Source organism: Tupaia chinensis, unplaced genomic scaffold (assembly GCF_000334495.1).
Source record: "Tupaia chinensis unplaced genomic scaffold, TupChi_1.0 Scaffold146346_2, whole genome shotgun sequence".
Classification (NCBI taxonomy): Eukaryota; Metazoa; Chordata; class Mammalia; order Scandentia; family Tupaiidae; genus Tupaia; species Tupaia belangeri.
The window spans coordinates 833952-852244 of record NW_006206203.1 but is presented as its reverse complement, the minus strand read 5'-3'; the positions used below and the strand labels follow the sequence as shown (position 1 = coordinate 852244).

The window sequence follows — 18293 nt, the reverse complement described above, 5'->3', positions numbered from 1 at the left end:
AAATAAATATATTAAAAAATATTTATATATATTTTTTGAAATTCTTAAAATCTACTGCAGTGGTAAATTCATAGGAGATACTCAAAAAAACTCATTCTTAAGGGTATCTGTAGTCTCACAAACATTTCTTAAGAAAGTCAAGTCTACTTCTGTTGAACCCTAAATTCAATTTCAATACTGGGTATCTTCCATGAAACCATGGAACCCCAGAAGCAAACTCCCTTAGGATTCTGCAATTTCAAGCTTTCTCATCTTGGCTATGGTTAAAAATAAAATACCTAGCACATTTACCTAACAGGACATTTGCCTCATTATGCAAGTGAAATGGATTACAGAGAAGAAAAGGAGTTATTGAAAATCCTTTCCTGTAATTAGGGGATTATGATATCGTGAGGGAGAAGGTGAGAAATGTGTGTTATATAATGTAAATAAGCTCTAGTATTTACAATCACTATTTAAGCAAACTATTCTTAAATTCACAGATTTATGTTAGCATAACCATACACCTCAAAAGCTCTGATATTTCCCTTAGAGCCACTGTTTTAATGAACAGAACCTCAAGAGAACTCCTCATAGATCATAACACTCAAATGCTTTCTTTGTATAATGAGAATAAAACCGTTCTGAAGACATGAAATGGGGATTACTGTTGAAAACAAAAATTAAGAAAAGTGATTATAGAGTATGATAGAAAGGGATCAATTAATGGATTTCCTAACATATAGGATCCAAACAGGGAGCCTTAAATGAGAATACCCCTTTTCCTTCTCACCTCAGTTCTTTCTAGATAGAGCACAGAATCAACAACAGATAAATTCAAGAACTTGGCAGTACTTTTAATCTCTTCACATGGGAAAATCATTACATATTACCTGTACAGGGGACCAAAAGGGAAGTCAATCAGAGATCACAAGATTAACTGGGAAAAATCATAAAAGAAAATGACTTCCATTACCATCAGCAGAGCCCCATCCACTTGAGATGTTATTCAGCAATAAATATTTCAAACTAGATATAGTGCATGTTGATAGATGTGTATTGCCTGAATGCCTTCCTCTAGAAAGAGCAATCAGAACAAGCGAGGGAAGAAGGAGGAGGAGGGGGAGGAGGAGAAAAGAAAGAGAGGAGAGAAGAGAGGAGAGGAGAGGAGAGGAGAGGAGAGGAGAGGAGAGAAGAGAAGAGAAGAGAAGAGAAGAGAAGAGAAGAGAAGAGAAGAGAAGAGAAGAGAAGAGAAGAGAAGAGAAGAGAAGTAAAATTTCAAAATAGAAAAAGGAAGGGGAGCAGATAAAGGGTAAAATGCAAAACTAAGGGGCCATTACACACACACACACACACACACACACACACACACACACACAGGAGCCTCACCCAAGTTATCAAAAGTGCTACTGGAAGTTACATACATCAGTTCTCTGAGCAGTCACAAGATGATAAATCCTGTCATCTTGAAGTTTTTTTCAAATAGGTACTGAGAAAGAGGTGGGATGCTATACTGATATTACAATATGTTTGTGGAAATGAGGACTCTTACCCTGTTCCATAAAGTCTCAGTAAACCTCTGAAATGAATGTTCTGGGTAGATAGACACTAAAACAATGTGCACTACTTTGAATTTATTTATTTTATGCTCAAGATTTAGCCAGCTTTACTTCTAAATGACAACTCCACTGAAGCTCATTTAATACATTCCAACAACTTCCCCAATCTTCTAATTACTTATTCTGCATATGTTTCTCAGAGGAATAACTATGACCCCTCACATAAAATTCCATACTATTCAGTCAAGGAGATAACTCTGTCCTAATCCATAAAAATGTATTAAATAGAACATATAAAGCATGATGGTGTGAATCTAATTGCTACTTAGGCTAAAAGATTCAGAAATTTGAAAATGGTCTTTCAAGTCTATGTTCTATCAAACATTTCCTGCTTACAGATAATTACTCTTAGCTAGAAAAGATGCTATCTGTCATAACAGAGCTAATGTATTGGGCTGTCGGAAAAGTCATGACATAGAACATATTTGCTCTATGTTTTTTTATGCAAAAATGCATCATAACTTTTCTGACAACCTAATAAATGACTGTAAATGCTGTACACCATTATGTGTAAATGTCTTGGGTTGTTTTTTTCTTTTACATTTAAAATTAGTTTATCTCAGGACCAGCAGTTAGTGTAATGGCTATGTCGCTGGACTCCCACGTGGTCGACCACGGTTCGAGTCCCGGACCCGGTGGCTTAAACTGACACCAGGCGCGTGTGCGTGTGTGCCCAAGATCCCAAGAGGAGAATGGAGGAGAAGGGATTGCGGCGTGGCCATCCCCCCTGGGGGGTGATTTCTTGCTTTCTATCTCTCTGTCTCTGTCTGTCTGGCAAGCACATGCACCCTATAGCAAAAAACAAAGCAAAACAAAACAAAAACCTCTCCAAAAAAAAAGAAGAAATAAAATAAAATTAGTTTATCTCTTCATAGAAGTAAGAAAAGTTATGACTTTTTTTAAGATTTATTAATTTAGTTTTATTTATTTATTCATTTATTTTAATTTGACCAGAAAGAGAGAGAGAGAAAGTGAGAAAGCAAGCCACCAGGTACAGGATTCGAACCGTGGTCAGCCATATGGGAGTGTCCAGCACCTTAGCCACCACAGCACCTGCTGATCCCCGAGATTCCTTTTTTCTGTGTGCGATTCCTCTATGCCTTGTATCAATACACCTCATGTGTTGCATAGGTAGAGGCTCTAATCCTTAAATAATATTGCCCTTAGTATTTAAATTAAAGAATATTCTGTGAAATATATAGGAAAACATCTGTACCTTATAATTAAATAAAGGGATATTTTAAAGAGTTAGTAACATGCCAGAACTGATCACACAAATTGAGCATCTCTATTGACTAGCTGAACTCACTTCCTTTATGTACTTTATGCTTTTCCTATGGTTTTTTTTTTTTTTTTTTCCTTTCCCCTTAACCAACTGGGCCTCTGGTACCATGAATATGCTCATAGCTCTCAAATCCATGGCTCCAGATTCATATATCCAACTGCCTTTTGTGTAGCCATCAGACCTCTAAAAGCAACACATTCACAATACTATCACTGGCCTTCCCTCAGAACCTGTAATTCCCTGTAGAGGTTGATAGCATCATACATTATCAGTTGCCTAAACCAGGAACCATATATATATTTTTATTTTTGAGAAGTTTTTGCTATGGGGCATGTGCACTCGCCAGAAAGAGAGACAGAGAGACAGAAAGCAAGAAATCACCCTCCAGGGGGCTTGGCCACGCCACAATCCCCTCTCCTACTTTCTCCTCTTGGTATCTTGGGCACACACACACGCCCAGCATGAGTTTAAACCACCAGGTCCAGGACTCGAACTGCAGTCGACTATGTGGGAGTCCAGTGACATAACCATTGTGCCAACTGCTTATCCCGCCAGGGACTATCTTGAACTCCTTTCTCTCTATTACACTTCAGAGCCATCACTAAACCCTCCTTAATATATCGAGACTCTGTTATCTCACCTCTAGCTCCCAAAGCTACTAAATTCAGTTAAACTTTCATCACCTCTTTTTAGATAAACAATTATTTCCAACTAGGCTCTCCAAATTTAAGATTTGTTTCATGTCAATCCAATCTCCCACATTCATGTTGGCTAATCCTTTTATAATGAAAAATCTGATAATATTATTCCTCTGTTCAGGCCTTTTCAGTGCTTACACAATCTCCAGCAGAGGCACAAACTCAAATATCTGCAGGGGCCAGGAAGGTACCAAACCTGAGTAACAGGAGACAGGTATAAGACAATGTGTAGCGCAGTCTGTACCCAGATGGAGCGGCACATACTCCATCTAGAGGCACCTAAAGGGAGCAGCTGCTTCTAACTCCAACCAGGTATTGCCACACAGAAATGAATATAGGTTCCAGGTCTCCAGATGCTCTAATTTTTCAACAGAACCTGGAAATCTTGATTCTTATTCATAATTTTCAGAATTTTAATGTTGAAATTAATTTTTGGAAATAAACATTAGAAGTCTGAATTTAATACTCGGGCTATCAATTTTTTAGGTCTCTACTAGATAAAACTGCAACTCTTAGCATGATATGCCAAGGCTTCCATTCTTCTTATCACACACAACCTATGTTCTGCCTATATCAAACTACATGCAGTTCTCCAAGTATGTCATGCTGTCTTCATTCCCCCCATAGCTCTGAATAGTGATTTCCACTTCTAGAATGCCTTACTACATCTTTCTACCTCTTGTTTTAATGGCAAATTGTTACTCACTTTGCCAGACTCAGTTCAAGCACCTCTTCCTAAAGTCTTCCCATGCCAAGATGAGACAAGATAATCATTTCATACTGGTTTTACCATGACATGTAGTTATAAAATTAACCACAGTGAATTAATATTATCTATTTTAAACTTTCCTCCCTTATCAGACAATGGAGCTCTTTAAGGGAAAGGAATGTGTTATTCAGTTTTTTATAACTATCCTCAGCTCATACCCCACTAGTGGATATCTTATAGTATTAGCACTATATAGGGAAACAAGTTTATAACAAGGTACTAACAGGAAAAAAGAAAGATTAGAGCTTTTCACTTGTGTCTGAAAGAATCTGACTCTCTTCATATTAATATTTTAAAAATTCATCTTTAACTAGAACAACAAAAAATGCCCCTAATTTACCTTTTCTCTCAGACTGGTTAGTCCTATATTGAGAGTACAGTGGCTTTACCCTTGTTTTCTGTACCTATAGTTTTACCTTTTTCTGAATGTAATATAATAGGAATTATACAGTATGTAGTCTTTGGGTTTGGCTTCTTTCACTTAGTAAAATGCAATATGAGGTATTTTATGATTCCAAACAAATTCTATGATTGTCTTTTCTAGATCTGTGAAGAATGTCTCTGGTATTGGAATTGCATTAAATATGTATATTAATTTGGGTAGAATTACCATATTGATTATGTTAATTCTTCTAATCTAGGAACATAGGATGTCCTTCCACTTTTTAATGTCATTTTCAATATATATTTTTAAGGATTTTCATAGTTTTCTTTGTAAAGGTCTTTGATTTCCTTAGTTAGATTTATCCCTAGGTATCTTATACATTTTGTGGCTATGGTGAAAGGGATTCCTTTCTTCAGCTCTACTTCGTACAACTTGTTGTTCATATACAGAAATGCCATGGATTTTTGGATGTTGATTTTGTATCCTACCCCTTTCCTGTATTCATTTATTACTTTAAGAAGTTTTTTCATGGAAACCTTTGGGTCTTCTAAGTATACCATCATGTCATCTGCAAATAGAGATATTTTCAACTCTTTGCCTATTCGAATGCTTTTTATATTATTCTCTTTTCTGATTACATTGGCTAAGACTTCCAGCACTACACTGAAAAGCAGTGGAGAAAGTGGGCAGCCTTGTCTAGTACCAGTTTTTAGCAGAAAAGCTTTTAGCTTTTCACCTTTCAGTATAATGTTAGTTATAGGTTTTTTATGATGGCTTTTATTATGTTGAGAAATGGCCCTTCTATACCAATCTTACTGAGAATCTTAATCATGAAAGGATGTTGTATTTTATCAAATGCTTTGTCTGCATCAGTTGAAATAATCATACGGTTTTTATTTTTCCTTCTATTACTATGGTGTATTATATTTATGGTCTTGTGTATGTTGAATTACCCTTGAATCCCTGGGATAAAGCCTACCTGGTCGTGATGAATAATCTTTGCTATATGTTGTTGGATACAATTTGCAAGTATCTTGTTGAGGATTTTTGCATCTATATTCATCAGTGATATTGGTCTATAGTTTTCCTTTTTTGTCATGTCCTTCTCTGTTTTGGGAATGAGGATAATGGAGGCTGCATAAAATTAATTTGGAAGGTTCCCATCTTTTTGGATCTTTAGAAATAATTTGAGTAGAATAGTAGCTAACTCTTCCTTAAAAGTTTTGTAGAATTCAGAAGTGAAGGCATCCAGACCTGGGCTTTTCTTTGTTTGGAGGTTATTTATTACTGATTCAATCTCATGGTGTGTTATGGGTCTATTCAGGTCTTGCACTACACGATCAGAGAATTTTCTCTAGTAACAGACTATAGAAATGATCCCTGAAAGTATAGTCTTAACATGCAGGATTTTTAAAACTTAAGATGAGGATTAAAGTATGAGTTTATTTTGGCACAAAAAACTTTTGAATATGTAGACCAGCAGATGGTATAAAGGTTACATCACTGGATTCCCATGTACTCAACCATGGTTCAAGTCTCGTACCGTGAGGCTTAAAACTGATGCCAGGTGCATGTGCGTGCATGCCCAAAATCCCGAGAGGAGAATGAAGGAGAGGGGATTGCAACATGGCTATCCCCTAGAGGGTGATTTCTCACTTTCTGTCTCTCTGCCTCTCTGGCGAGTGCATGCGCCCAAAAATCTCTCCAAAAAAAGAAAAAAAAATTTTTTTGAATATGAATTTCTCATTAACTTCTTCCCATGAGGACTTCTTGTAAGTTTCCTTGATTAAAATCATAAAGAGATATGTGAATATAGTATTTCATATTTATGGAAAAGCAATAAAATATTAATACCAACTTGCTAAGCATTAATATTTAACTTTTATACATCACTAAAGTAATTCATAAATTTGCATTGTTTCATTTTGCTTATGCATTCTGTGAGACAGACTCCTGGGAATAAGACAAAAAGTAACTAAGTTGCTTGCCTATGTGTGGACTCTGACAGAAGGGTATTCCACTGTACAATGGCTCACACCAGGGCTGGAGAGAAGGCAGGAGTGACGATGATCTTCGTGCCATTTAGAATAAAAGTAAATAGCAAAGAAGAGGATTGCTTTATTTTGTTTGAGAAACAGAGTCCTTGATTCTGATAACTCTAGCCACTAAAACTATACTCAGGAGGCCCAGGTAAAGCAGAGCCCTAAGAAATGTCCACATAGAAAACAATTCACAGGTAAACCTGAGATTGTGTAAAGGTTTGAGTTGTTATCATTTCTGACCACAGATATCACTTCTCCATTTATTACAAAATGCAAGAAAGCTAGTGGATTTAGAAGGATAGATATTTCAAGTTTCTCGATGACAATACAAATATAACTCCACTGTTTTTGGCAGAGAAATCTGGCACGCGCACATTACACATATACGTTGATTATATCTACAGGAACTGTTGGGGATATTTTTAGTACATTCAAAAACTGATACATTGTAGACAGAAGCCACATATGTGTATCCTATTAGGGGATAGTTCTTGAGTTCCCATCAATATTTACAGGGTTCATAGATGAATGCAGGGGAAACAGCTTCTGAGTAAAATGAATGATGTACGTTGAACTTGATTTCAGGTAAAAAAAAAGTATAAGAGAAAATCATACCAATAATTGCTTAGCATTTATAATAATAAACTATTATAAACGTTTACAACAGATTGCCTTCCTGAAATTGATCTTTCAGAATAATCATCATCATCTTCACTTTTACCAATTAAAGGAATTAATGAAGCAGATCTTTAGTATTAATAAGCTACATTGAGAATGTTATTTGTTCTCTTCTAAATCCCTCAGATCATAATTCACCACTATGTGAGTACCTTGCAATTTGTATTTTACTGAAGTCAGATAAAGTCATTTAAACAACCTGCCCTAAAACCAAACTTACTAGTTTTTTCACAAAAGTAAATTGCTCTTATTTCTCTAGTCCTTTCATTACTTCACTCTGCAAATACGAAGCATCTCACAACTTCTTTGCCTGCCTATAAATTAAGTAATATGAAGTCACTTTTTATTTTATTTGGTCTTTCTTTGCCATTTCTTCTCCTCTAATCTAAGTCCAAAAGGCAGGGCTGATGTTCAGTCATTTATAGCAGGACCAAGGAGCTCTGAGAAGACATGGAAATCTTTTGTCAGGTTTAAAGACAGCATTCCAAGAGGTTTTCATAAGTAAATTTCAAAAGGTTTTTATGAGAAGATTTATAGCGGGAGTTTCTGGGGAAAGCACCAGAAGCTGTAGCTCAATTGCAGACTTAGGGATAATCTTGCAACAATCTCAGGGACAGGGAGAGCACGTGCTACTGGTGGAGACCAACACGTCGGTACGAAGTGCAAGCTGGTCTTGATGGAGGGGAAGGCTTTGGTAATACCACTCTATGTGTGCTTTATGGAAGGTGGAGGATAACACTTGGAGGAAAGAAATAAACTATCCCTGAATAAAAGTCAAAAAGAAAAAGTACACAACTACTGCCAATTCTTTGGTAATTCTTATCTTTGACATAGATAAGAAAAGAAAAGAATGCTCTAGAAGGCCCTAACCATACATCAGGTAGCAAACTCACTCGAGTTGGGCAGACTTAGACCTGATAAAACTACAGAATCCCCTCCCCAGGGACCAGCAGTTAGCATCATAATGGCTATGCCACTGAACTCCCATGTAGTCGACTGCAGTTCGAGTCCTGGACCCGGTGGCTCAAACTCATGCCTGGTGCGTGTGCATGCATGCCCAAGATCCCGAGAGGAGAATTGGAGGAGACGGGATTGCAGCATGGCCGTCCCATACCCCCTAGGGGGTGATTTCTCTCTCTCTGTCTCTCTCTGTCTTTCTGGCAAGCGCATGCGCCCTATAGCAAAAACAAAACAAACAAACAAAAACAAACCAAAAAAAACTTCAACAACAACAAAAACCCTGCAGAATCCCCTCCCTGCAGCAGGAGTACTACTACGCCATGGAGGAGGCACAGTAGCTCCTCGCAGCAGCTGAGACAGCTGAGGCAGCTGAATACAAGTCTAATGGGGGAGGGCATCTATCTTTCTGGAGTAGCCAGTCAGGGCTCCAGAAGAGCTGGCCTGGATCAAGCCTACCAACGCCCCACGTTTCTGCGCATTCACTGGAAAGCATGAAACTATGAAATCCAGAATGCATCTCTTCAATATTAAAAATCTGTCCCCTAAATTGAAGCCTGGTGATAAGTATAGTATCTAAGGTGATGGATGTTATTTAGCTTGTTTTAATTTTTCCACCATACATACTACATCAAAACATTGTATTGTATCCCAAAAGTAAACAATTATTTTTGTTCAGTGGGAAAAAAAATCAAAATGGAATCCTTGGAGTCAGGAGAGATGAATTCATTTTTCTTCTAATGTGAGATCATGATTCTGGAAGAGGCTGGAGAATGTGAAAAGTGAAAAGGGCTATGAAAAAGGGTAAAGAAAAGGTTTCCTTCCTGCACCACAAATTTGATTCCAGATGAGCATTTTGCAAAGATCAGGAAGATAATTTTAGTAGGAGTCACACAGACTTGCTCTAGGAAGTGTCACGCCGGACGGGGGTGAAGACGGGCTAGCCGGGTCTGTTATGGTGATAATAGGTGTGCTATGAAGGAAAGAACATTGGAAGAGGCATCTAAGGCTGCTCGGTAGCAACACTGTAACCCTCGCATCCTCAGACATCTAGCTGTGACAACAAATGAGGCCATGTCAGCATTTTTGTACGAATTTTATTGCCTCGTCATACTCACAACCTCCTGCTATAACGTGTTCCCCATGCGTTTATAGGGCTTCCCGCAGAAGATACTAACAAGTGTGTGTCTGACGGACATTTGTCTCTTCCTTAGCAGACCCAAGGGGAGGACCCGCCATCCCTACTTTGTACCCACTATATCTGCAACTGCTTAGCCAGCCCTGCATCCTCTCCAGTCTTTCTGTGCCACAGCGGTTCTGGGCTTCTCACAGAATGAGTCATGCTCATTCCTTCCTTATTTGAAGAACTTGGACACCAAGCCATCTCTTCACTCTTACCTCTCCTGTTTCTTTTCTTTCTTTCTTTCTTTTTTTTTTTTTTTTTTTTTTTTTTAAGAGTGTTTTTGCAATAGGGCTCGTGCACTCAACAGAAAGACAGAGAGACAGAAAGCGAGAAATCACACCCTCGGAGGAATGGCCATGCGGCAATCCCTTTTCCTTCATTCTTCTCTCTGGATCTTGGGCACGCACATACACGCACCTGGAGTGAGTTTAAGTCACCAGGTCTGGGACTTGAACTGTGGTTAACTACATGGGAGTCCAGCGACATAGTCATTACGACAACTGCTGGTCCCACCTCTCCTGTTTCTGTTCCAGGCACCTAATATCTGAATAGGCACATGATCCAAGATTATAGGCTCAATTTAGTTTGGGCAGGATCTTCCTTGTTGCACTGTACCCCTGAAAAACATTACATATCCCCTGGAAAGGATTCCAATCTCAGCTACTTACTCCTCAGAGAAGGGGAAAGTGGTTTTTTGGACAGCTCCATGATCTTCCTTTGGGCTCAGAACCCAAGATTACTGATCCATGGCTATATTCCAGGATAATAGTTACTCCTATACAGAGATGACCTTATGCTTTAGAAACTAGAATTTATAAAGTCTTGCATGGGACTTCAAGATTTTACTGAAATGGGGCCCACATCTGGCATAATGGTTACATCACTGGACTCCCACTTGGCCAACCATGTTTTGTGACCCAGAACCGGTGGTTTCAAACTCATGCCAGGTGTGTGTGTGTGCATGCCCAAGATTCCAGGAGGAGAATGGAGGAGAAGGGATTGTGGTGTGGCCATCCTCCCAGAGAGTGGTTTCCCACCTGCTGCCTCTCTGACTTTCTCTGTCTCTCTCTCTCTCTCCAGCAAGTGCATGTGCCCTATAGCAAAATCAGTCCAAAAGGAAAACAAAAAGAATTTACTGGGATGTCCCTAGATGTCATTAGCATTTGGAAATAAATGGAGTTCCCCTCGTCTGGGCTCTGGCTAGTCAAAGTGCAGTCCTTGGACCAGCAGCATAGGCATCACCTGGGAGCTTGCTAGAAATGCATAATCCTAGGCTCCACTCCAGAATCTGCAGTTTGAGGAGCTATCCAAATGATTCGTGTTTGTATTAAAATACAAAAAGATGCTGTTACATGATCCAGGCAGTGGCACAATAGCAGCGCAACTGCCCACGTGGGAAAGGTCCTATACTGATGTGCTGGGACTTCCCTAAGGATGCCAGGATTACACCAGGGTTGGTTGATACAGATTTCAGTGTGAAAATCCTGTTTCAGATGCCCCCTCGCCCACCACACACACACACACATACACAAACACATACACGGAAGAAACAGATTTTTTAAAATAGTGTTATATACTATATTCCTGAAAATTTCCATTTTAGAAAATTACATAACAGATAGCAGTACAGCTCAAGGATTTGAGTCAAAAATACAAATACCTGGATCCATCTGTACCTGCAGCTGTCACAGTCACTGTGATTCTACACAAAGGTACAAGACCTGACTATGTGTCTTCTGGTGGTGTCACACCTAAACAATTACATACTGAAATACATCTTATTTATTTATTTTTAGATTGTTGTCATAAGATATGTGTGCTCACCAGAGAGAGAGAGAAAGTGAGAAATAACCTTTTTTTGGCCACAATACAATCCCTTCCCCTCCATTCTCCTCTTGCAATTTTGGGCATGTGCTCACAGGTATCCAGTGTGATTTTCAAGCCACCAGGTCTGGGACCTGAGACTGTGGTCGGCCATGTGGGAGTCCAGCACCCTAACCATCACACCACCTAATGGCCCCACATACTAGTTTTACATTCATTTGTCTAATTTTTATTTCATTGTTGTTAGGGTATAATATTGATTTTATTTTTGAGTTATGAGTATATTTTCTATGGATCTCATCTGAGATAGCTTTATTTTTTACAAATCTGGGCATTGTATCTGAGGAAGTGATGATCATACCAAGGGTCAACAATATGTTTTAGGCAGGAAAGTCACATAATCAGATGGTTTGTTTCAGGTAGACTATACTTGCTATTTGGAAGGTGGATTTAGAATGGCAAGGTTGGTGCTGGGAGAATCAAGTTGAAGACTACTGCTGTAATCCAAGTGAGTCTGACAAGTGGCCACAACTAGAAGAAAACTAGACAGAAGAATCTCAGAAACAAGAGTGTGAGGATTTCAGGAAAAAAGAAGAAAGTCAATGGAGTCAAATGGATTTACAGTTATACAAATTTGTAGGTAGGTTGGCCACATGATGTATTAGGAACAAACAAGGGCAGCTTTGCCTTGGCATGAGTATTGGAGGGAAAGAAACACAGAGAAGAGGAAAGAGGAAGACAAAACACTCCTGGTTTGTCTCTGAGTGGCATTTCCCCTTTGTTCCCACTCTCCCACAAGTGATCTTGTAGTCTTTAGGAGATGGCATGCTGAAGGACCTCCAGAATGAATTCTAGTCCCAATCAAATGCCAGTGAACTACGTCACTCTTGACAGGTCAATTTTCTGTGACTCGATGTCCTTATTTGTGGTTTAGGGATAATAATTTGTCTTTTTTTCAATAATAGCTTTGATGACAGAAACATATATGCCAAGTATTTTGCAAAATTAAGGAAGATAACTAAATTTTGATTGCTATATTGTTTAGATTTAGATGATATAAGAAGTTTCCATTCAGAGCATCTGAATGGATGCACTAGTGGGAGCTATGCTATTTGCTTCTAGGTAGTAATTAGGTTTCTTCTTTCTCACAAAAAGAAAGAAAGAACTTTTTGATATTAACACTTCTCTGCGACTTCATACTAGGGAATTTATGAACAAAGGGTCCTAACAGTTTTGTGGCTTTTTAGAGTTTCTTTTTTTCCTTGAATCCTGTCAATCTGGTTTTATAATCAAAGTATATTCTTTGGAGACCTTTGGTGACAGCTGGAAGTCAGAGTTGCAGTTGGTTATATTTATTCCAAGTATTTTGTAAAAGATTCTTGATGGTGAAAATTTAAATTGGAAAAAAATCTCCAGAGAAATTATTACTTCTTTAGAAAAGTGGAAATAGTCATGATGACTCTGAAAAAGTATATATTGTGGTGAGCACTCCCCCCACAATGGAAGTCCCAGACAGAATCACCTAGGTACATCATCAGTGGCTCTTGTCAGTATCCATCCAAAGTATGTGGCCCAAGCATCTGTTCACTTTAAAATGAAAAAATTACACCATACCTATAGATTTCTAACAGGCTTTCTTTTTAAAAAAAAAATAATTATTTAATTTTATTTATTCATTCATTTACTTTAATTTGACCAGAGAGACACAGAGAGAGAGGGAAAGTGAGAAAGCAAGACACCAGGACTGGGACTCAACCCATTGTTGGCCATGTGGGAGTGTCTAGCACCTTAACCACCAAGCCACCTTCTGGCCCCTCTCTTCTTTTTTTAAATTTTCATTTGTTTGTTTGTTTTTAATAATGCCTAATTGGGCCAGCTAGTTATATAGTGGTTAAGGCAGCTAGATCCCAAATGGCTGACTGTGTGGTTCAAGTTTTGGCCCCAGCAGCATGAAAAACATGCTGAGTATGTATAAATGGATGCTCAAAGTTCCAAGAGAACAATGGAGGAGAAGGAATTGCAGAGTGGCCCTCCCCCTGAGGGTGATTTCTCACTTTCCCTCTCTCTTTCTCTCTCTGATTCATACACGTCCCTATAGCAAACTAAAAACAAACAAAAAAAGTGTAATTTCTCAAAAGACCATTTGGCTTGTGGAAGACAATGACTGACAGTTGGTGAGTGGCCTCCACCTAAACAACTCACTAATATGTGAGATTATTTAAAAGAGCTGGGTGATGAAACGGAAGTTGCACAGAAGTCATATGGAAATGGATAAAGGGTTTTTTTTGCCCTCCTCCTGAGGATGGAAGAAAAAAAAAATGGAGCATGATGATTGTTCTGAACAAGAATTTCAATCACATGCATTTGTTGGAATAGGAAATTGTGACCAAGAAATGCAGCAGCTAAACTTGGAAGGAAAGAATTATTCTATATACCTGATTCAGACCAGAGGAGGCACTTCATGTCTGTAAAGATGCTCCGAGACAACAGCAATGACATTGGTGAGCTCCTCAGAGGGTGGGTAAAGGTCATCTCCAAGCCTTCCAAAAATAAGCAGTCACTGAAAAATGCTAACCTCCTACCGTGTTCTAATAAGTCAAAGTATTTTTAAGTAAAAAATGACCTTTTCTATATTTCAATAGTTTATTCTTTACTAGTATTTCTGTGGCTCTCTTTATTGCCTTTTTTAAAATTGAAAATGGACAGTTCCTGCTCACAAAAACAAACAAAAAATTAATTAAATAAAAGTATTAACATGTAAAATTATAATATTAATTGTAAATTCTTTATATTATGTGAAGGTTTTTAAGAGTCTTATCATGTCAGGATAAGGCACTAAAAGTTTACTGGGTTTGCTTTCAAAGCCTCTTCATTATACCTCTGAGTCAGCTCTAAGACTACACATGAAGTACCATATTAGGTGAGCTGATACTCCACTTAGACACACAAATGACATTCCCATTATCAATGAAGAGAACTTTTCTTTTCTTTTTCTTTCTGGAAAGTTGTTTGGTTTTTTATTTTAAATTTATTTTTATTTATTTATTTATTTATTTATTTATTTATTTATTTATTTTTGTTATAGGGTACATGTGCTCACCAGAAAGACAGAGAGAGACAGAGAGAGAGAGAGAAAGTGAGATATCACCCACCAGGGGGGTGGGGGGGGCACGCCACAATCCCTTCTCCTCTATTCTCCTCTCGGGATCTTGGGCACACACACACACACACACACACACACACACACGTGCCTGGCATGAGTTTAAGCCGCTGGGTCCAGGACTCGAACTGTGGTCGACCACATGGGAGTCCAGCGACATAGCCATTACGGCAACTGCTGGTCCTGAGGACTTTATTTTTAATCATTTGAAATATTGTGAACTAGGAAGACATCTAATATGGTCATTTATACACAGATAATTATAGTGCTAAAACAGTCTTTGAAAAGGCCTCTTGGGTCAGACTAAGCCCCATTATTTTAAATGTCACACATCTGTTCTAGAGTATGTATGCTTTGTTAATATGACAATTAGAAAAAGTATGATGTCTTATGCTGATTATCAGCCTATAAATATAAATTCCAGATTGCTCAGCTAATATTAGAAATTTACTCAAAGTTGCAAGTCCTCTACAGAGATACTAAAACTGTATTTTACATGTAAATCATAGTTGTTTTTATTTATTTTTTCCTTTTTTGGAGAGGGTTTTTGCTATAGGGCACTCGCCAGACAGACAAAGAGAGACAGAGAGACAGAAAGAGAGAAATCTCTCCCAAGAAATCTCAGGATCTTGGGCACGCAAGCACACACGCCGGGCATGAGTTTAAGCCACCGGGTCCGGGACTCGAATCGCGGTCGACTACGTGGGAGTCCAGTGACATAGCCATTACACTAACTGCTGGTCCCATAAATCATAGTTTTAAAACTGGAGATGATTCAGTCTAATTCTCTTCTTTGACAGTTGAAAAAATTGAGTCCTGGGAATATTAAGTGATTTGTTGAAGTCCACACAGATAGTGTCAGGACAGAAGCTAGAACTGAAGACACTCTCTTAAGAAACAAAAACCGGGGAACCAGCAGTTAGCGTAATGGCTATGTCACTGGGCTCCCACGTAGTCGACCGCAGTTCGCGTCCCGGACCCGGTGGCTTAAAACTCACAACGGGTGCGTGTGCGTGCATGCCCTAAATCCCAAGAGAAGAATGGAGGAGAAGGGATTGCGGCATGACCATCCCCCCTGGAGGATGATTTCTCGCTTTCTGTCTCTATGTCTCTCTCCATCTGTCAGGCGAGAGCATGCACCCTATAGCGAAAATCTCTCAAAAAAAAAAAAAAAGAAACAAAAACTGGACCAGTTAAGGGCACTGAACTCCCATATGACTGATTGCAGTTTGAGTCCTGGACCTGGTGGCTAAATTTTTCACTTGCCCTCTCTGGTCAAATTAAAATAAGTAAATAAATAAATAAAGTTAAATGAAATAATTATTTTTAAAAATTGTCAGAGCTAATTAGAACAGATATATCTTAAATCAAAATATGGTTTCTAATTAATATTACAGATGTATTGAGAATATATCATTATGGAAGAATATTCCCAGGGCTATTTACTGCAGATAGTCGTACAGGGCAAATGAACACACAGCACAAGTGGGTGTACCCATTTTCATAGATGTAAAGAATCTTTGGGACCAGCAGCGTAATGGCTATGTTGCTGAACTCTCATGTAGTCAGCCGCAGTTCAAGTCCTGGACCCAGTGGCTTAACTCACACCAAGGGCGGGTGTGTGTGTGGATCCCAAGAGGAGAATGGAGGAGAAGGGATTGTGGCGTGGCCATCCCCCTGAGGGGTGATTTCTCACTTTCTATCTCTCTGTCTCTCTCTGTATTTCTGGAGAGCACAGGTGCTCTGTTTTAAAAATCTCTCCAAAAAAAAAAATAAAAAAGATGTTTTAAACTACATTTATTTGAGGTAATGATGATTATTCCTGATACTTACTGTTTATACCTACTGAAAATGTTCCAAATTAGTCTAATGTCATAATCAGGGAGAAAAATGATTAATCTAAATATAGTATTACCATTTTTCTCTATAACTAACAAATAAGGAAAATAATAAGTAGATGCCAGGAACTGTGTCATGTGATTTACACATATGGCCTCTTTTATTCATTCATTCATTTCTCCTATAGGGTGTGTGTGCTTGCTGGAGAGATGCACAGAGAGACAGAGAGAGAGAAAGTGAGAAAGCACTCCCCAGGAGAGAGAGCCATGCTGCAGTTCTTTTTCCTCTATTCTTTTGTTTGTTTGTTTGTTTGTTTTGAGAGGTTTTCACTATAGGGCGCATGCGCTCACCAGACAGACAGAGAGACATAGAGACAGAAAGCGAGAAATCACCCCCCAGGGGGGATGGTCACACCGCAATCCCTTCTCCTCTATTCTCCTCTCGGGATCTTGGGCACGCATGCACACGCGCCCGCGTGAGTTCTAAGCCACCGGGTCCGGGACGCAAACCGACGCACGTGGGAGTCCAGTGACATAGCCACTACGCCAACTGCTGGTTCCCTTTTTCCTCTATTCTTCTCTCAGGATTTGGGACATGAGTGCACGTGACCAGTGTGCCAATGTTGGATCCAGCCACCTTAACCACCACAGCACTGGCTGATCCAACCTCTTTTAATACTCACAACATCGCGGTGAGTTAAGTTTTCTTATTTTATATATTTTTATATACAAAGAAACAGAGTTTGGAGGAAGTTAAGTAACTTGTTCGATGTTAACAAGTTCACCAGTGCTCTAGATGAGACATGGATCAAGTTGATCTGACTAGCACCTCTGGTCCTATCCAGAACTACACCAGCTTTGACCAATTTCAGTCATGAGAGTATTCCCTCATAACCAGAGCCACAGATAATCTGTGCATATTAATATATTTTCTAATTGACTCGCTTTTTAAAAATTACATTTATTTGAAAATAAAACCAATAATGACAGGTTAGATAATTCTCACCAAACTTCTGAACAACCAAAAAAAAGTAAAAAAAAAAAAATTGAATTAACACAAGTTGAGCATCCCTATCTACAAAACCAAAATCTGAAAGACTTCAAAATTAAAACGTCAAACACTGACATGATGCTACAAGTAGGAAATTCTATGCCTGTTATTAATAGACAGGTTCACAGTCAAAACACTCAATATAAAAACACTATAAAATTGCCTTTAGGAAGATGAATATAGCTGTATCCTTGATTTGATTATTGTACACTGTATATATGCCTTTAAAAAATCCCCTCTCACCCTCTAAGATGTACATAGATTTTATATATATACCAGAAAATCATAATTGAAATTTAAAACTTTTAAAAAAATACCTCAAGGCTTAAGGCTATGTGTATAAGGAGCATATGAAGCATACATGAATTTTATGTTTAGACTTGAGTCTCTTTCCCAAGAAATTTTACCATGGGTAGGCAAATATTTTAAAATCCAAGGAAATCTGAAACCTGAAACACTTCTGGTGCTAAGCATTTCAGCTAAAAGATACCAGAACTATAATAAGATTAACAAACTCTTAAAGAGTTAGCAAGATAGTAAGAAATTAATGTGACAAGTGAGTATTTCCTTCTGGAAATTTGGATAGTTACCCTAAATCACCAATTCTTTTGTGAGAAAAGGAAGGGTGAGTATTGGGCATTCACCAAACGGGGGAGGTGATACAGTGCTTTGAAAGATCATAGAGGAAACATGGGTTTGGAGAGGCTGCACCAGTTCGAGCCTGCCTTTGCCCTGGAGCCTTTGTAGAAGGAGCTCTAGATTTTCAGGGCTGGAAGAATGGGGAAGGGAGCCTAGATTCCTCAAGGTAAATATCAATGTAAAGTG

The 18293-nt window shown here is 38.5% G+C and overlaps 1 protein-coding gene and 1 pseudogene across 1 annotated transcript in view; both read right to left on the bottom strand.

The window, feature by feature from the left end:
* CCDC148 (coiled-coil domain containing 148) overlaps positions 1–18293 on the bottom strand; it is a 290895-nt gene that overhangs the window by 95972 nt on the left and 176630 nt on the right. The window lies entirely within an intron of this gene.
* LOC114006224 (uncharacterized) lies at positions 6051–6131 on the bottom strand (annotated as a pseudogene).